The sequence below is a fragment of the Oryctolagus cuniculus genome, chromosome 15 (genome assembly GCF_051225735.1).
Source record: "Oryctolagus cuniculus isolate XC-2025 breed Fujian yellow rabbit chromosome 15, ASM5122573v1, whole genome shotgun sequence".
In the NCBI taxonomy this organism is placed as follows: Eukaryota; Metazoa; Chordata; class Mammalia; order Lagomorpha; family Leporidae; genus Oryctolagus; species Oryctolagus cuniculus.
The window spans coordinates 50270010-50290137 of record NC_142881.1 but is presented as its reverse complement, the minus strand read 5'-3'; the positions used below and the strand labels follow the sequence as shown (position 1 = coordinate 50290137).

The following is a 20128-nucleotide window of genomic DNA, read 5'->3' as shown; positions in this document are numbered from 1 at the left end:
TAAAGGCATTCGGATCTGGCTGAAAAGCCCATGAGAGTGTTTCAGGCATGGAAAGCCAAGACACTCTGGCAAAAAGATCTCTGTGAGTGAGATCCCAGTGGAAAGAACAGGTCTTCAAAGAAGGAGGTACCTTTCTCTGAAGGGAGGAGAGAACCTCCACTTTGACTATGACCTTGTCTAAACAAGATAAGAGTCGGAGAACTCAGAGGGCTTCCATAGCCTTGGAAAGTCATGACTGGAGCATAGGGAGATTACTGATGCCATAGACAGGAGTGTCAATTTGTTAAGTCAACAACAGGAGTCACTGTGCACTTACTCCTCATGTAGGATCTCTGTCCTTAATGTGCTGTACATTGAGATTTAATGCTATAACGAGTACTCAAACAGTATATTGTACTTTGTGTTTCTATGGGGGTGCAAACGATTGAAATCTTTACTTAATGCATACTAAACTGATCTTCTGTAAAAAAAAAAAGGAAATTATCAATTCCCAACTTGACTCTCACTGGGATTAAACATGACAATAGGTCTGATCTGATTTCATCATCATTTAAAAAAATCATCTATTATTTTTCACTTTATGTTTCTGTGTGAGAGCAAACTGTTGAAATCCTTACTTAATGTATACTAAGCTGATCTTCTGTATATTAAGATAATCGAAAATGAATCTTGATGTGAATGGAAGGGGAGAGGGAGTGAGAAAGGGGAGGGTTGTGGGTGGGAGGGACGGTATGGGGGGGAAGCCATTGTAATCCATAGGTCGTACTTTGGAAATTTATATTCATTAAATAAAAGTTAAAAAAAATCTGTGTTTTTGTTTTTTTTTCAGGAACTCAGTAGTGGTAAATTTATACCCTATGAAAATGACCTGACTTCTGCAAGCAGCCAGAATTGAATTGAAATGAAGGTTGGTAAGTCTGGAAAGAAGGTATCTTCTGAGTGGGTACAAGTGGAAAAAGGAGAGGTGAAAAGGAAATGAACTTACATCATCGAGTTTCGCTAACTCAAAAAAACCCAGAGGAGGCACCGTAGCTTCAGTTTACATAGGAGAAAATGCGTAGATGGCTGGAGGGTACACATACACATTCCATTTTGTCAAGATCAGGACTGAATCCCACGTCTGTCTGTCTTTTCCTCTCCACCACTCTGCCCATGAGGGCTGACATTATTTGGAATAAAAAATAGCGGGTAGCTGTAAACATGGAGACCACTTTTTGAAGTTTGTTGTATAGCTGTCAGGCCATAGAGCAGATAGGACGCTTCTGGTGACAGGAGGAATAAGCATAAAGGAAGTGTATTGGGGAAGATTGAAAAAGAGACAGCCCATGTGTGCAGGGTACTTAGGCAGAGCTGATGGCCTGAGAATATACTTCTCCATGCAAAGACTCCTGCCCTGGTACCACTTGGATCTCTACGGAGATTGAGGCAGGAGAACAGGAAACACTTGGCTGGCCACATGAACCATGAGAGATTTCTGGTAACAAAAGTGGTCTTACTGGAACAGGAGAGTATCCGCAGCACAGAAGTCAATACGTTATAGGGTTTACCTCCTAGTGCCAGTGTGAGCTAATGATGACAGCCCTTCAGCAGGACCAGCTCAGTCTTGCAGAGGTAACTCATTGCCAGAACTTCCAAAGAGCAGGCAGCGCGGATCAGCAGAGGGTGCAGCACGCGGGAGCCACCAGGGCCATCTAGCACCATGTGCTTTGTGTCTTCTCAGCAAGTGTGCCGCTTCCCCTTCCCAGCCTGACTACTTTATCTGATAAGAACAGATATTACACTTGATCTTAGCAAAAAGGCTGAGAAGCGATGAGACTACTTTATCTGAATGGACATATTAGAGTTTTCTTGGTGTCATTCATTTTCATCTTTTTTCTTGTCTCATTGCTTTACTCTAAATAGCATAGTTCTAGGTTATGCCCTTAAATGGTAATAGAGTCAACTCTTTTGAAAATGAGCTACTTAATAATGCCTTGGGCATATGCTATATGGGACTCTGTTTCCTGTCTTTTAGAAAGAAATCACCCTTGAGCTTCCACAGAGAAAAGGAGTGGTCATCTCATTGTTATCTTGAGCACTCACAGCAATAATCCAGCCAGAACAGGCCCTGGCAACTAAAGGGCCTGAGGCTATCTGATAGTGTCCTATTTTCTCTCCCTGCTCTTTTAAACTGCTCCAGAGACCAGAATAGGGGCACTGAGGCAGGCGTCTTGCAGGATGCACACACCATTGTCTGTAGATAGAAGTGTTTTTTTTTTTTTTTTTTTTTTTTTTTTTTTTTTTTTTTAAAGAAAGAAAATCTGTTTTGGTAGGAGGTTTCCATTTTATCTCCAATTCTTCCAGCACTCAGTAGAATTAGTCTTTCTCGCACACACGGGCTGGAGCACAGCCATCTCCTATAACTCTGTGGCCTGCCCATGGGAGAAGCAGTGTGGAAAGTTCTGTGATTGCAGCGTGGTTGTTATAAAGCACTGTTGTAGTGTTTTAGAGAACAAAAATGGCTGGGCTGCTTCTGGCTTGTAATTAGACCCCTCAAAACAAAATCAGGGGACAATGAGGAGAGATGTTGGGAGATAGAGGGTGGTCATCCCTGACTTGCTCACTGGCACATCTGCTCTGGGTACCATCATGGCCTGGCCATGGAATGATTCCCAAGATATATTACCTCTATTTGCTCCTCTCACAATTCCCTCAAGCTGAAAGTGGGGGTGATGATGGCACTTGCAGTAAATGCTAGGATTGTTGGGAAGAGTAAATGATTGAAATATACTTCTAGCATGTCTGCTATACACAGACACCAAAGGACACAATCAAAAAATTTTAACATTGCTAGTATGATGATCATTATTTTGGCATTAAAGGATCATGGGATCATGGGAGAGACTGGGTGTTTTGGAGGCACCTGGCCTAATTGATATTTCTTTACTACATGTTTCTAATTCTTTAACATCTTTCCTAATGCAACTGTAATAGAAATATTATTTTATTGATTCTTTTATCTGTGAAGTAGACAGGAAGGTGTGAGTAATTCCATATTTCAGGGTAAGAAAAAATGAGACTCAGAAAATCTTGCCTTTTTCACAAAGCTTGTAGGTTGCCGTGAGAATGACCAGGTGGCTGGGAGCACTATTGACAATCTCAGACAAGGACGTGTGTTTATACCATGAAGGGTCAGCTGGGGAAGTGCAGCATGTCCTGAGGAGGGAAAATTGGGATGAGATACCAACTGCAGAGGCTGGACACGTCGGGTACGTGGGGTGGCAAGGACATTGCCTGACCTTTTTATCCATCAAGCCTTCTGAACAGCTGTTTCTGATCATCAGACAAGAGCAGCCACCTCCCCTTTCTTACAGTAGCCCATGCTTCTGTGTGCAGCACTTATAGTTGGTGTCTGGTTTGTCAGCTCAGGAGCAGCTGTGGTCATGCCTGAGTTGCTGAATGAATGAACCAGAGGGAGACAGGGGCTCCCCAAGTGGTGCTATTGGTTGAACTCTGTAGTTAACACACAATTATTCTTAGGTGTTTAAATTTAACTGAAAAGTGATCCCTGTTTAATATAAGAGTGGGAATAAGAGAGGGAGGAGATGTACAATTTGGGACATGCTCAATCGGACTTGCCCCAAATGGTGGAGTTAGAAACGTGCCAGGGGATTCCAATACAATCCCATCAAGGTTGCATGTACCAATGCCATCTCACTATTCCAAGTGATCAATTTCAGTTCACAATTGATCACACTGATAGGTCTAAGAGTCAAAGGGATCACACAAACAAGACTGGTGTCTGCTAATACTAACTGATTAATAAAAAAGGGAGAGAATGATCCAACATGGGAAGTGGATACACAGCAGACTCATAGAATGGCAGATGTCCTAAACAGCACTCTGGCCTCAGAATCAGCCCTTAAGGCATTCGGATCTGGCTGAAGAGCCCATGAGAGTATTTTAGGCATGGAAAGCCAAGACACTCTGGGGAAAAAAAAAAACCTAAATGAAAGATCTCTGTGAATGAGATCCCAGTGGAAAGAACAGGGCCATCAAAGAAGGAGGTACCTTTCTCTGAAGGGAGGAGAGAACTTCCACTTTGATTATGACCTTGTCTGAGTAAGATCTAAGTCAGTGAACTCAAATGGCTTCCATAGCCTTGGCAACTCATGACTAGAGCCTAGGGAGATTACTGATACCATAAACAAGAGTGTCAAATTGTTAAGTCAACAACAGGAGTCACTGTGTACTTACTTCTCATGTGGGATCTGTTCTTAATGTGTTGTCCAATGTGAATTAATGCTATAACTAGTACTAAAGCAGTATTTTACACTTTGTGTTTCTGTGTGGGTGCAAACTGATGAAATCTTTACTTAATATATACTAAATCAATCTTCTGTATATAAAGATAATTGAAAATGAATCTTGATGTGAATGGAATGGGAAAGGGAGCGGGAGATGGGAGGGGTGTGAGTGGGAGGGAAGTTATGGGGGGGAAGCCATTGTAATCCATAAACTGTACTTTGGAAATTTATATTTACTAAATAAAAGTTTAAAAATATATATTTTAAATATAAATATAAATATTTTAAACATATGTATATTTTGAAGATTTATTTATTTATTTCAGTGAGAGTGAGAGAGAAAGAGAGAGAGAGGTCTTCCATTCACTGGCTCACTTCCCAGATGGCCACAACAGGAGGAGCTGGGCCAATCCGAAGCCAGGAGCTTCTTGCAGGTCTCTCACGTGGGTGCAGGGGCTCAAGCACTTGCGCCATCTTCTACTGCTTTCCCAGAGAGCGGGATTGAAAGTGGAATAGCCGGGACTGGAACCAGTGCCCATATGGGACACCAGCACTGCAGGGCGCAGCTTTACCTGCTACACTACAGCACCGGCTCGCTATCAGCTTGGTTTAAAGTAAAACGTCAAGAAGAGGTATCCAACCCTAAAGGCCCTCGAAACTGTCAGGAGTCTCTGAATGTGAGAGGAACCAGACGATTTCTTGTGTCAGGGTCCTCAGAATTGAGGCCTGAAGATGGAGAGACTGGCCAGAAGAAAACGAGGGTTAACTACAATTTCCCACAAGCTGCGACTCAGGAAATGTTTCGTAGCGCTCCACCTACAGGCCACGGAGAAAATCAAGACGAAATCATTTCTGGGAACACTTGCAGGGCTGGGCAAGTCAGGAAGCATGAAGCAAACACCCCGCAGGTGGGAGCAACACTTGCTGGCGATGAAGCGAGGTAAGCCTGCTTAAAGACGTCCCTCAGCAGACCACGCAGGTACTTTCAGTAGCCTGGTCCGTTTGTCCCTCAGGCCTCGTTGATCAGAGTTAGAGAACTCACATTCTTGAAACTCTCGCAGAACAGCGTGGTCCACACCCACCGCACTGCCCTCCTTTGTTCCTTTCCCTCCTCCCTTCCTCTAATTCCACTTTTTCACTACCTCACAGCCCTCCGCTCTCCACCAGTTCCTGTTTTGGTGGTGGTGTTCTTATTCTTTCATGATGTTCTCTGAAATGCCTGCTTGATAACTTACCACAATTCTGTTTTAGATTACAGGGTTCACGACCACTTCTTTTTTGTTACTACTCTCTTGATCCTCTCGCAGTCCCTCAAGATCGGCATCTAGCTTCTTGCAACAAAAGGCAACTGGCCTGAGGCCCTGGCTACCTGGGCTCTGTCCAGAGATAGAGTAGATCAGTGTGGCAGTGTTCCCATGACAGATCAGCACGGCACTGGAATGCTGCACAGGACTGGAGTCTCTGAATTATGTAAGTCAGAGGTAGCAGCACTCCTGTGGGCAGAGCTTCTCTTTTGCCCTGGGCCTAAATAAATAGAATCTTAAAAAAAAATCAATGCCTTTGATGTGAGGAATATGAAAAATGGCACAATGAAATCCTTGATGATTTTTGATAATTACTATGTGAGGGGGTTTCAGAAAGTTTGTGAAAAAGGAATTAAAGGTAAAAATAAAAATGCAAACTTTATTTCTCAACATGAGCTCTATCAGTTTAAGATGCTTTTATAAGTGATGGTACCCACAATTTAGTCCATTTCTAAATAAGTGAGGACCCTGGGAATTTAACCATGTCAATGCAGTCTTTTCACATTATTGACTGAGGGAAAATGGGGGAGATTTTTAAGAATTTTTAAGGTTAGGAAAGGAAAAAGAAGTCAGAGACAAATCAGGACTGTAAGGTGGCTGTCTGATGACTGCTCATGGAAAGTCTTGCAGAGTTGCCTTTGTTTTATGGGAGGAATGAACAGGAACCTTGTTGTGGTGGAGAAGGACTTTCTGCAGAAGCTTCCCTAGATTTTCTGCTATAGCTCTGGCTAAATTTCTTAAGACATTCTCCTAATAACTGTGTGTTACTTTGGCTCTCCAGGAAGTCAGCAAGCAAAATACCTTGAGCATCCCCCAAAGCTGTTACCATGAATTTGGTTCTTTACTGGTCCACATTTGCTTTGATGGGACCACTTCCACCCCTTGGTGGCCATTGCTTTGATTGTGCACTGTCTTCGGGCTTCTACTGATTTGTCTATGTTTCATCTCCTGGCACAATTCTTCCATGAACTTCTTCAGGATCTTGATCAGACTTGTTTAAAATTTCCATTGAAAGCTCTGCTATTCTCTGCATCCAATCTGGGTACAAGCATTTTGGCACCCATCCAGTATACATTTTGCTTCATTTAATTTTTCGGTGAGAAGCTAGCTGAGACAATTGAGATGCCTATGATATTGGCTATTGGTTTTGTTTTTCTGTTAATTGTTAGTCTTATTCATTTAGGGTACGAAATGGATGGTCTGCTGATTTTCCTGAAGCATTGTCCCCATAAACTTTTTGAAAATATTAATGATATTACTAATCTTCCACCCCGGCTGCACCACACAGTGAATGTTTTTTACTTCAATTATAGCAAAATTCACGTTTATCTGATAGGGGCTCTTTTCAAACTGGTGTCTTATTGTTCCTAAAGTCTTAAATTACATATTTTTTTAGACATGTTATAATAACTAGTAAAAATTTATTTTGGTGCAATTTTTTAAAAATCTATGCATAGTTTGGGAGCTCTAAACTTAACCCAAGTGCCACCATGGTCCCACATGGGTGGCAAGGACCCAAGGCCACTTGGGTCATCATCTACTGTCTTCCAGAGTACACATTAGGGAGAATCAGCTGGCATTGGAAGTGGAGCCAGGACTTGAAACATAGCACTTTAATTTGGAATACAGGCTTCTTAAGAAGTATCTTAACTGCTGTGCCAAATGCTTGCCCTGCATAGTTTTTTCATAATATTTATTTTCCATGAACATTTTGAAAACCTCCCAGTATGTGTATATTTTCTTATATATTAGGGAAGAAAAGTTCATTAAAAATAGTATTAATAGCATTTATGAGAGAATGCTTCTTACCTTAAAAAATTAAAATTGTTTAAACATATTTTAGAATTCTTTTGCAAAAAGTAAAAAACATTCACTTAAGTAGGAAACAATATTGTCTTATTGTTATCAGTCAATAAATATAATTATCAGTCAATAAATATAATTATCAGTCAATAAATATACATATTTATTGGCTGATCTTTAGCAATAAAAATTGAGGAAAGTACTGATGTATCATTAGGTATTTCTCCAGCACAGTGACTGCTCTCTGATCCATCCCCAATTTCTTCTCTGAGCCTCCTACTGACCTGCAGTGCTCCTCTGTAAGGACAAATGGCCCTGACACAGAGGAAAAATAATTGACCAATATGGATAGGGTCCTGGGCCAGTGTGAAGTGCACCCTGATTCAGTTAGTACACTGTTTTTTTTTTTTTTTTTTTTGGACAGGCAGAGTGGACAGTGAGAGAGAGAGACAGAGAGAAAGGTCTTCCTTTGCCGTTGGTTCACCCTCCAATGGCCGCCACGGCCTGCGCGCTGCGGCCGGCGCACCGCGCTGATCCGATGGCAAGAGCCAGGAGCCAGGTGCTTTCCCTGGTCTCCCATGGGGTGCAGGGCCCAAGCACCTGGGCCATCCTCCACTGCACTCCCTGGCCACAGCAGAGAGCTGGCCTGGAAGAGGGGCAACCGGGACAGAATCTGGCGCCCCGACCGGGACTAGAACCTGGTGTGCCGGCGCCGCTAGGCGGAGGATTAGCCTAGTGAGCCGCGGCGCCGGCCAGTACACTGTTTTAATATAAACTAAAGTGTAGTTCTAAGAGACCTCACCATTTAGCACTTGTACAATGTCCATTTATATACAAACCATGTAACTGTAATACATGTATTCTGATGGTTTCATGAACTTTTGTTTTCATGGCTTCTTGAATCTATCTATTTGTTAATGGTGGCATTCTAGTAAGCTTTTAGTGCAAATGGGGCATTTTAAAATTTGATTGAATTCATTTACAAATAAAAAAATTTATTTGATTAATATTGACATTTTCATCCATATTACCAGTAACTAAATTAGTGATATAGGGCTAATGCATTGAGTTTTAAATAATTCATTTGATAAAATGCTTTTTAATAATAGGATGGATTTTAATTGCAGCAATTATATATTCTCTGTTCTGCAAGTAATATTTAAAAATAAGCCACCTCAATTCAAATAGATAGATTCAATAAATCATTTGGCTCTATCAATAATATGTATTTTTTTAAAAAAGATTTTTAAAATTTATTTGAAGACAGAGTTACAGAGAGAGATGGGGGAGACATGGTAAAACCTTCCATCTGCTGGTTCACTCCCAAATGACTGCAATGGCCCAAGCTGGGCCAGACTGAAGTCAGGAGCCAGGAGGTACATTTAGGTCTCCCTCATGGATGGCAGGGTCCCAAGTATTTGGGCCATCCTCTGCTGCTTTCCCAGACACATTAGCAGGGAGCTGTATCAGAAGTGGAACAGCTGGGATTTGAGCTGGGATGCTGGTGTTGCAGGTGGCAGCTTTATCTGCTACACTACAATGCTGACACCAAGGTAATGTATTTTTAAACTGAAAAAATCTGGGCTTTTTAAAAAGTCACATTGAAATTACCTCTATTTATACCTGCAGCATAACAGAGTTTGCGCAGTGAAAGCTGACACGGAAGTGGAGCTTGGAGGTTACTTGGCACAGTGGTTAAGATGCCACTGATAAGACATCTCATATCACAGGGTTGGAGTCTCCGCTCCACTTTTAATTTTTTTTTTTAAATATTTAGTTTTACTTACTTGAAAGTCAGGGTTGTAGAGAGAGGAAGAAGGAGAGAGAGAGAGAGAGAGAGAGAGAGAGAGAGAGAGAACCTCTATCTACAGGTTCACTCCCCAGATGGCTGCGACAGCCAGGGCTGGGCCAGGCCAAAGCCAGGGGCCAGGAGCTTCTTCCAGGATGACCGTTTGGATAACAGGGGCTCAAGCACTTGGGCCATCTTCTGTTTTCCCAGGCACATTAACAAGGAGCTGGATCAGAAGTGGAGCAGCGGGGACACAAATTAGTGTCCATACTGGATGCTGGCATCGCAGGCAGCAGCTTTACCGGCCCTGCCATAACACTGGTCCCTCCACCATTAATTCTGATTTCCTGCTGATTTGTACAGTGGGAGGCAACAAGTAATGGCTCAAGAACTTTGGTCCCTGCCATCCACGTGTGGGATTCAGTTGGATTTTGGGCTCCCGCCTTTGGCCTGGCCCAGTCACAGCTTTTGTAGGCATTTGAGGGGTAAGCCACTGGACGAAGGAACTCTATCTATCCGCTTCTGTCTCTCTGCCTTTCAAATAAATGAACACTAATCAATAAAAAATCTGGGAGCATGGAGTGTTATTCAGAGCAATCAATTTGGAAATTCTGCTTTTTTGCATAATAATATCAAATGCCCACTTACACATTTTCAGGAAAATTAACAAGCCTGAACACATGTTTTGGCTGGGTAAGGTGACCCAGCTGTAAGTACCTTAAGGATGAAGGTTGTAGGGGTGAGTGTGTGCATGTGTATGTGTGTGTATGTTTTGTGTTAGGAAGAAAGGAAGAAGAGTTACAAGGATCTGACCCCCCCCCCCCCGCCCCCCATAATGCTGATGATGCCTCTGGCTCCCCTGAGGAGAGAGAACTGAACTGAAGGAAAGTCTTTCTCTCTGGACCCCCGCAGTTCCTTTGTTTTATTGTTTCTAACCAATGGGTCCTTTACTCCATCCCTCCTCTTGGACTTGCTGGTGCCATAGGTGAGGATTATCAGATGCAGTCCAAAAGGGGACTTTTCACAACGTCCTTGCCTACTTCTAGGCTGCCATGTTTTGCTTATTTTGGGTTGATGGCTGGTTGTGTACCTGTCCCAGATCAATGGTGAAATGCCATGTGGGATTACTCAGATGTGTTTGGTTCCTTGCCAAGTGCTCTGAATTAGGAGTCTGGAGGAGCCAGTGGAGAAGTAGCTATAGAAACCTGATGGGAAAAATTGTCTTAGTCTGTTTGGGTTGCTAAAGCAAAATGACATAAACTGAGTGGCCTATAAATAACATAACTTAATCTCTGAGCATTCAGTAGGCCAGGAGGTCCAAGACCAAGGTGCTGGAAGATACGGTACTTGGAAAGGGATCACCTTTTTGGTTTGTGGATGGCTTCTTCTCATGTCTCACCAGAGTCAGACTCAGTTGTTCTGAGGTGGAGTCTGGGAGCCTGTATTTTGAAAACCTGGTTAGAAAACGGTGTGAACTTGGTGTTTAATGCTTTTTCAAGGGAATAATGTGAAAAAAATACACTTTGTCTTCAGAGAGGAAGTAGTTCAACTTTTGCAAATAAAAAACCCAGTACAAGGATTAAAACTGTAAAAAGTGGTTAGTCACTACTTCAGACTGGTTTTGAAATCAGATCATCTTAAATTGCTCGACAAACTCTATCTGAAGTGGTAAAATTCAACATCACGACACATTATTACAAATGTTGTCCAAGCTAGAAAAAGGGGAACTTCAGTTCTTACTCAATGGTCATGTTGAGTAATCAGGAGAGGGGCTTTGGCTGCGAGACCACAGTGTACATAAGTTGCTGGAGTCATGGCAACTGTCTCAGGCTTGCTGATGTCAGCTGTGGTGGCCCAGGAATGGTTTCGTGGTTACATTTCTCATCCTGGTACTAAGCTGTGCTTTCAGAATTAACTATCAAGTATATTTTTTACTACTGGAGAAGAATTAGGCAGTTTAAATGTTTTTTTTTTTTTTTTAAAAAAAGTATTTATTTATGTATTTGAGAGGCAGAGTAAAAGAAAGAGAGAGAGAGAGAGACAATCTTCATCTACTGGTTCAATCCCCAAATGGCTGCAACTGCCAGGGCTGGGCCAGGTCCAAACCAGGAGTTTCATCCTGGTCTCCCACGTGGGTCCAGAGACCCAAGCAATTGGGCCATCTTCCCCTGCTTCCCGAAGCGCATTAGCAGGGAGCTGGATCAGAAATAGAATTGCCAGGACTTAAACTGGTGCCCAGGACTTGAACTGGCACTACAGGTGGTAACAACCCACTGTATCACAGTGCTGGCCTCTTAAATGGATATTTTAAAGGAGGAGGAAAAGTGTTTAGTTTCTGATTTAAGTTTAAATGGCACCATATTGGAGTTTTATTGTTTGTTTCTTTTGGGCTTTGGATAATCTAACAGAGAAATATGGTGCCATTTGCAAATGGCAGCATTGTGTAGTAAGGTATCAAATTCTAGGAGCAGGGGCTGGCGCTCTGGCACAGTGGGTTAACGCCCTGGCCTGAAGCGACAGCATCCCATGTGGGCGCTGGTTCGAGACCTGGCTGCTCCACTCCTATCCAGCTCTCTGCTGTGGCCTGGGAAGGCAAATGGAGGATGGCCCAAGTCCTTGGGCCCCTGCACCCACGTGGGAGACCAGTAGGAAGCTCCTGGCTTCACAGCTCCAGATCGGCATAGCTCCTGCTGTTGCGGCCATTTGGGGAGTGAACCATTGGCTGTTCAAAGAGCTTTCTCTCTCTGCCTCTCCTCTCTCTGTGTAACTCTGACTTTCAGATGATAAATAAATAAATAAATATTTAAAAAAATTCTAGGAGCAGTCATATTTTAGCCTCGTGGTTAAGATGCCCACAGGCCATAGTGGAGTGCCTGGATTTCATACCCAGGTCTGACTCTTAATTTCAGCTCCATGCTAATGCAGACCCTGGAAGGCAGCAGCAATACATTAAGTACTTGGGTTCCTGCCACCCATGTGGGGAACCTGAATTATATTCCTGGTTTCTAGCCTTGCCCCTGGTCTGTCCCTAGCCATTGCAGCTATTTTGTCAGTGAACCAATGAATGAGGGCTCTTTGTCTGGTTACCTGTCTTTGTTTTTTTCTTGCCACCTCTTAGATAAATAAAAAGCATTAATATTTTTTTTTTAAATCAATTTCTTTTCTTTTTTTTTTTGACAGGCTGAGTTAGAGAGAGAGAGAAACAGAGAGAAAGGTCTTCCTTCCGTTGGTTTACTCCCCAAATGGCCGCCACCGCCGGCGCACTGCACCGATCCGAAGCCAGGAGCCAAGTGCTTCCTCTTGGTCTCCTATGTGGGTGCAGGGGCCCAAAGACCTGGGCCTCCTCCACTGTGCTCCCGGGCCATAGCAGAGAGCTGGACTTGAAGAGGAGCAACTGGAACAGAAGCCGGTGCCCCGAACGGGACTAGAACCTGGGGGTACCAGCGCTGCAGGCAGAGGATTAGCCAAGTGAGCTGTGGCACCGGCCAAAAAACCCAATTTCTAGAGCAGATTGCCTGGGTTCTAGCCCTAGGCTGGCCACTGGCTGCCATGCCAATGACCCAAAGTGGGTCATTCATCCAACAAAATGCTCCTCATTCATGATTTAGTTTATTGATTCTTTATAGAATTATTTGCCTCATCCCAAGAGCTATGAATTTTCTGTAAATTGGTATTTTTTTTTTTTTTTTTACAGGCAGAGTGGACAGTGAGAGACAGAGACAGAGAGAAAGGTCTTCCTTTGCCGTTGGTTCACCTCCCAATGGCCGCTGTGGTTGGCGCACCGCGCTGATCCAAAGCCAGGAGCCAGGTGTTTCTCCTGGTCTCCCATGTGGGTGCAGGGCCCAAGCACTTGGACCAACCATCCTCCACTGCACTCCCGGGCCATAGCAGAGAGCTGGCCTGGAAGAGGGGCAACCAGGACAGAATCCGGCACCCCGACCGGGACTAGGACCCGGTGTGCCGGCACCACAGGTGGAGGATTAGCCTATTGATCCACGGCGTGTAAATTGGTATTTAGATCTGGAGGCTTAATTGTTAGAAAAAATTTTTTCTACTGCTGTATTCTTAAAGATAGAAACACAGTATTTGTACCTAAATTTGAACTACTGTGTTACAACAAGTTTGCAAATCTAGTTTATAACTTGGGATCAGAAGCGCTACCTAATTTGAAAAAAAAAAAAGAAATTCTCCTTACAAGATGGTATTTATTTGACAGATTAAGTCGTCCTCCAAAGAAAGATTTTCTGTAATGGGATATTTTGGGGATAGGCACCACTGACTGTGCTCTGAGCCTGACCACGTTTTGGGTGACCAGTGCACATGGTTGGAAGTATTAGAACACTAGTTTCTCATCTTGAAAGATGGGAAAATAACACCTACCTCCTAGGGCAGTCTTCATGATTAAATAAAATAGTGTGCATAACAATACCTCTACAGGGCATGACTCAGAATATGCCTTCAAGCAGTGTGAGCTTCTTTTCCTCTGCAGACATTTCCTAAATATCCATTACGCCTGGGTGGGTACTAGGCGTTATGCTGGTGGTTTAGGGAAACTTAAGATCGTGTGTAATACATGCCAGGTATATTAAATGTATCTTAATATCAAGTTGGAAACGCCGTTTCTGCCCCAAAGTAGCATCTGTGCGATGTGTGACACACACACACACACACACACACACACATACTTTCTATCATGTGATGCTAACAGGAAGAGCTGGAGGGGTTGCCTGGTCAGAGTCATCACTGAGAGAGTTCTCGTGGAGGAAATGTGATGCCAGATGATATTAGAAAAATATGGGAAACATCTTGACAGGCAGGAGGGATGGCGGGACCACTCTGGAGTGGAGGAATTGATCTGTGGAGGAGCAGAGAATGGAAGCCAGGGCCGTCCTCTAGTGAGTGGGTACATCCAGCTGAGTAGCAGGGGGCATTCAGGAAGCAGAGCCCGGAGGAGGCTGACGTCTAGGCTGAGAAGAGATTGAGGAAGGCCTCACATGTCACAGTGAGCAGTCTGGATTTCATCCTGGAGAGCAGGACAAGTCCGAGAGCAGGGATCCGTTCTGATGAAGTATGAATGCAGAAAGGTGAATTTAGAGCATAATGGATTGGAGGGAGCACTTGTGCACTGAAGAATGTCAGATGAGAGGCTTCAAATGTCAAATCCTGGCATAAAGTGAAGGAATCCTGGGTGAATTCTTGTTCACAGGGGTTTGGGATGTGAAAATAGTGGTACAGGATGATATGAACACTGTTAAATAAGGTTGATGTTTGAAGCACACTGGCTTGGAATTCTCAAAAACCTGTTGTTCCTAGTGCCTCCAGCCAGTTCGGTTTATGGTTCCAAGGATGAATGCAAAACCAGGATTGCTTGGATGTCTGGAAGACCTCTAGATCCTTCCTGTCTGACTGGTGGGGGTCACTGGTACTGTCTCACTGGTGCAAAGTGTGTGTGTGTGTGTGTGATGTAGGTAGAGCTCAGGGCCTGGTACATAGCCAGTGCCTGATTGAAGCCAGTTAGTTCTCTTTCTGTCCAAAAGCAGTGATGAGAAGGAGCATCAGGTGCAAAGCACTTACACAGTGGCAGCTAGATAAATTCCTGTGATGCCCACGGTCATTTCCTCATTCCTGAGGGGCACAGCTATTTTGTTGTCAGCCTGGAAGAGTGCCAAGAGGACTTAGTGCACAGCAGAGGTGGCACCGTGAAGATGGAAGTGCTGGTTATCTCAGAGTCTCCTCCCTCTGCACTCCTTAACTGATGCCCTATCTCTACCCTTGTAGGCTATGACTCTGTCTCCCTCTGGTACATTGTATCATTAAGGTGCATATCCACGTTTGTTTCTATAAGACTTTATCCTTGCTTATACTAGCTGCTCTTCAACTTCTCCTTGTGAATAAATTCAGGCCTATTTTATAGCTGAAGAAGTCTAGATGAGAGCCAATGTCATTACTATCATCACCTGGGGAGACAGAAATGTTTACTCCAGTGAGTCCAGGGGCATTTTGTAGGGACAGAAAATTTTTGATGTGAATTATGTTTTGTGAAATATGACTTTCAGCAGCAAAACAAGGAAGTCCTTACTGTTAATTTCTTGTTGAAATATAAATTATTGCCTGCCAACAAGGAGGAAAATATCTCAAGTTTATAAGCATGCATATGGAAGCCATATGTTAGAGCAAGGGTGTGGCTCTGCAAACACGTGTCGTGTTAGTTGCCAATTCAATGAGAATGGGCATCAGGCAATGGATTATGCCTTTTTGGATTCATTTTTATAGTCTTCAGGGAGTAAGTATGAAGTGTAAGTATTTGTGTTTTTATAGGTTTTTCTCAGGAAGAATACTTCTCCCTCTTACCCCAAAGCATGCCCCTTACTCTGAACTGACCTTAGCTGTGGAAAATTAAACAAAGGCTTGAGAGCAAGCAGGTGCGTTTATATGAACGCTGCCTGCATTTTGTGCTGAACACTGGATGTATTTGAACACTGGGTGGCAGACATGCTCTTGCTAAGATCTGGAGAGGCGTTGTGGACAGACTATGCTGTGACAGGGGCGATGAGCTCTCTTAAGGAGTCACCACCCCCGACACAAAGGCCACGCAGGATGTTTCCATCAAAACAGACATCTATTTTGCAATCCATAGGGAGCATGTTTTCAAATTATGTATGGCTTGGCTGAGCATTTTTTTTGAAGCCTTTCAATTCACTTCAGTAATGGAATGGAGTCACTAGGATCTCAACCTCTCATTCATCAATGGTAAATATTAAGAGAGAAGTGAAACATGGATTTAAAGTGCTGACATCATGCTTGATACTAAAACTCTTTGCCTAAGTCTTATGATTTTAGAAGAGGTTAACAGAGCAGTGGGATGCATTTTTTTCTCAAATGAATGTGCAGGGAGAAATTCTTCACTGTATGGCATAGAACATAAGACTTAGACTGGTTCTCAGTAACCATCTAAGGACCAACTGTCTTCCATGGAGTACTCAGCCCTGGCTACGGCTGAAACTTACTTGCTGTGCACTGGAGATGGCATCCTCACAGGTGGGTTGCAGCGCTGGTTTTCTTGCATTTGCAAAACTACACAGGTTATTCTGGAGTCAAGACTCTGTCTTTGGGTGACATTTGGAAGTTCTTATGCATAAAATAAACACATTCTCAGGAGCAGCCTTACTGGGTACCAGTCCACAAGTATGTTACGGGAGCATAGTCAGGACCCAGGTGCCCCACATCCACTCAGACTTTAAGACCTGGGCATCTTCTCACTGATCCCCGCTGTATAAACTCTGAGGCTGAAGTACAACAGTATGTGAGGGGGTCACTAATTAACAGTTTTTAACTTTATAGTTTTAAATTGTTTATTATATTATCAAAAGTAATTACCAAGGCAATGGGCATAAGGCAGTAGGCTGCTTGTACTTGGGAAAGCTTAGAATCCTGCATTCTTTTGGGCAGGGCAATCCTGATCATGTTTAGGCACAGAAATGCCCTCATCTGGGGCTGGCACTGTGGCATAGCGAGTTAAACTGCAGCCTGCAGTGCCAGCATCCTCTGTGGGCACCAGTTCAAGTCCCAGCCCCTCCACTTCCAGTCCAACTCCCTGCAAATGAGCCTGGGAAAGCCATGGAAAATGGTCCAGGTGCTTAGGCCCCTGCACTCATGTAGGAGATCCAGAAGAAGCTCCTGGCTCTGGTCTGGCCCAGTCCTGGCCATTGTGGTCACTTGAGGAATGAGCCACTGTGGGAGAACCTCTCTCTCTTTCTGTAACTCTGCCTTTCAAATAAATAAAACAAATCTGAAAAAAGAGAGAGAGCCAGACTGTCACTGGGCAGAATAAAGGTTCTGATGAGTGGATTTGGAGTTCCCTTCACGTAGACTTCATACGTTTTCTGAATCTTCTGCTATCTTTTCAGACTTGCTGCTTTGTTTGAGGAGTCAAGTAAAATGGCATAATTATTTTTCCTCTGAGTGAGATCAGAAGTTGAATCCTGTGTTGCCAAAGGTGTGTTGTGATCTCTGAGGGTTGAGGGAGCTTCCCGATCATGAGCACAGGGCATCTCTTTGCGGAGGTCTTAGTTTTCAATGGAGTTCCTGCCGCGTGAGGTCTCTGAGACACCATAATAGTGGTAGATTTCAAAGTAAAGCGCTGTCAGCCTCGTGCATAAGAACACAAACTACTTGATTATTATTTTTCCTCTGGTTGACATATTATTTCAGAATATTAAAATGTTTATTTTCTTCTACTTGAAAGGCAGAGAGAGAGAGAGAGAGAGAGGGAGAGAGAGAGAAAGGGAATCTTCATCTGCTGGTTCACTCTTCAAATGCTTGTAACAGCTGGGAATGAGCCAGGCCAAAACCAGGAGCCTGGAACTCCATCCGGGTCTCCTGTGTGAGTGGCAGCAGCCCAAGCACTTGAGCCATCATCTGCTGCCTCCTAGGATGTGTTACCAGGAAACTAGATGAGAAGCAGAGTAGCCAGGATTGAACAGGAACAATGATATGGGATGTGGGTGTATCAAGCAGTCGCTTAACGAGTTGTGTCACAGCACCTGCTCCTCTTTTAGTGCTTTATAAGCATATGCTGAATAATTCATCAATTTGAGTCATTTTTATTTAAAATTCATTCAGTGACAAAAAAACCCAACTATTTGTTTTGATTTGTATGATTTGTTTGATTATATTATGTCACCCATAGCTGGTTTAGATTTTAAAATCCCTAGAGATATGAAACGGTATCATATACTATATATTCGCTAATTCTGTTATGTGAATTTTATCTCAATATAAAAGGCAAATATAACTGGAAAGCAGAATTTCTCATTTGGGAAAAAACTTACTGTCTGACATCTATCAACTCTAAATTAACTATATATGCCATTAGTTTTTGTTAGGCCTTTCTCCGTTCTGTTCTTTGGTATCACATACTTTATCACACCCCAGGAAAGTAAATATAGAATTAAGGGTACATAATGATCCATGGGTTGGTGACATTTGAAGTTCTCTGGTTGTTTGTATGATTAATCAGCTTCTGAAACATATGCTTTGGAAACTAATTTGCTTAGCCTTTCAATGTTCACAAAAATTTACAAAAATATTGTCCCAGTTCCTAATAAATGGGTGGGTTTTAGCCACCATCCAAAGAAGAAGGATTAACCAGAGAGGCATTGATCTCGCCAGTTAAGCAAACAATTATTTTAAAAAAAATTTTAAGATTTATTTTTTAAAGTTTATTTATTTAAAAGGTAGAGCCACAGAGAAAGAAGAAGACACACACACACACACACAGAGAGAGGGAGAGAGAAAGAGAGAGAGAGACTCTCCATCTGCTGGCTCATTCCCCAAATGGCTGTAGCAGCCAGGACTGAGCCACATGAAAACCAGGATCCAGGAGCCTCTACCAGGTCTCCCACAAGGGTGCAGGAGCCTGAGCACTAGGGCCATCCTTTGTTGCCCTCCCAGGTGCACCAGCAGGGAGCTTGATTGGAAGTGGAGCAGCCAGGACCCAAACTGGCACCCACATGGGATGCTGGCGCCTTAGGCCAGGGCTGGCCTTATATATTGTTTTAAACTTTTAAAAAGATGTATTATTTGAAAGGCAGAGTTACAGAGAGAGAGAGAGAGAGGGAAAGAGAGAGAGAGTGAGAGAGCTATCTTCCACCTGCTGGTTTACTCCCCAAATGGCTGTAATGGCTGGGCTGGTCCAGGCCAAAGCCAGGAGCCCAGAACTCCATCTGGGTCTCCCACATGGATGTCAGGGGCCCAAGCACTTGGGCCGTCTTCCACTGATTTCCCAGGCACATTAGCAGGGAGCTGGATTGGAAGTAGAGCAGCCAGGATTTAAGCAGGCACTCATATGGGGTGCCAGTGGCGGCTTAACCTACTGTGCTGCAATACCAGCTCTGAAGCAAACAGTTAAAGCACCCCAGTTATGTGAGTTTTGTGTTACCCAGACAGAGATCAAGACTGGAGATATGAACCCTAAGGGGATTCCAAACTTTTGGGAAACCAGGAAGAAGCATACATTTTAAAAGCTTTTTTTTTTAAGGATTTATTTATTTATTTGATCAGCCCTTGTTCTGACTGTCAAGGAACAACTTACTATTTTATTCCTTTTAGTGTTTTTTGTTCTATTTAATACCATTGGTTGAACTCTTTAATTAGCACACAATTATTCTTAGGTATTTAAATTTAACTGAAAAGTGATCCCTATTAAATATAAGAGTGGGAATAAGAGAGGTAGGAGATGTGCAGTTCAGCACATGCTCACTTGGACTTACCCCTAATGGTAGAGCTAGAAACGTGCCAGGGATTCCTATTCAATCCCATCAAGGTGGCATGTACCAATCTTACTTGTTAAAGTGATCAGTTTAAGTCCATAATTGATCATAATGATAAAAAAGTGTCAAAAGGGTTACATAAATAAGACCAGTGTCTACAAATAATAATTGATTGAATTAAAAAGGAGAGAACAATCCAACATGGGAAGCAGGATACACAGCAGACTCATAGAATGGCAAAAGCCCTAAACAGCACTCTGGCCTCAGAATCAGCCCTTAAGGCATTCGGATATGGCCAAAAAGTCCATGAGAGTTTTGCAGGCATGGAAAGCCAAGACATTGTGGCAAAAAAACCAAACCAAAACAAAACAAAAAAACACCTAAGTGAAAGATCTCTGTGAATGAGATCCCAGCAGAAAAAAACGGGCCATCAAAGAAGGAGGGAGGTACCTTTCCTGAAGGGAGGAGAGAACTTCACTTTGAATATGACCTTGTCTAAATAAGATCAGAGTTGGTGAACTCAAGAGGCTTCCATAGCCTTGGGAGCTCATGACAAGAGCCTCCGGTGATTACTGATGTCATAAATAAGGGTGTCAATTTTTTTTTTTTGACAGGCAGAGTGGACAGTGAGAAAGAGAGACAGAGAGAAAGGTCTTCCTTTTGCCGTTGGTTCAC

At 43.2% G+C, this 20128-nt stretch overlaps 1 pseudogene; it reads right to left on the bottom strand.

Moving 5' to 3' along the window:
* Positions 1 to 1657: 1657 nt before the first annotated feature.
* On the bottom strand, positions 1658 to 1811 carry LOC127484297 (U2 spliceosomal RNA; annotated as a pseudogene).
* Between the last annotated feature and the right edge of the window lie 18317 nt (positions 1812 to 20128).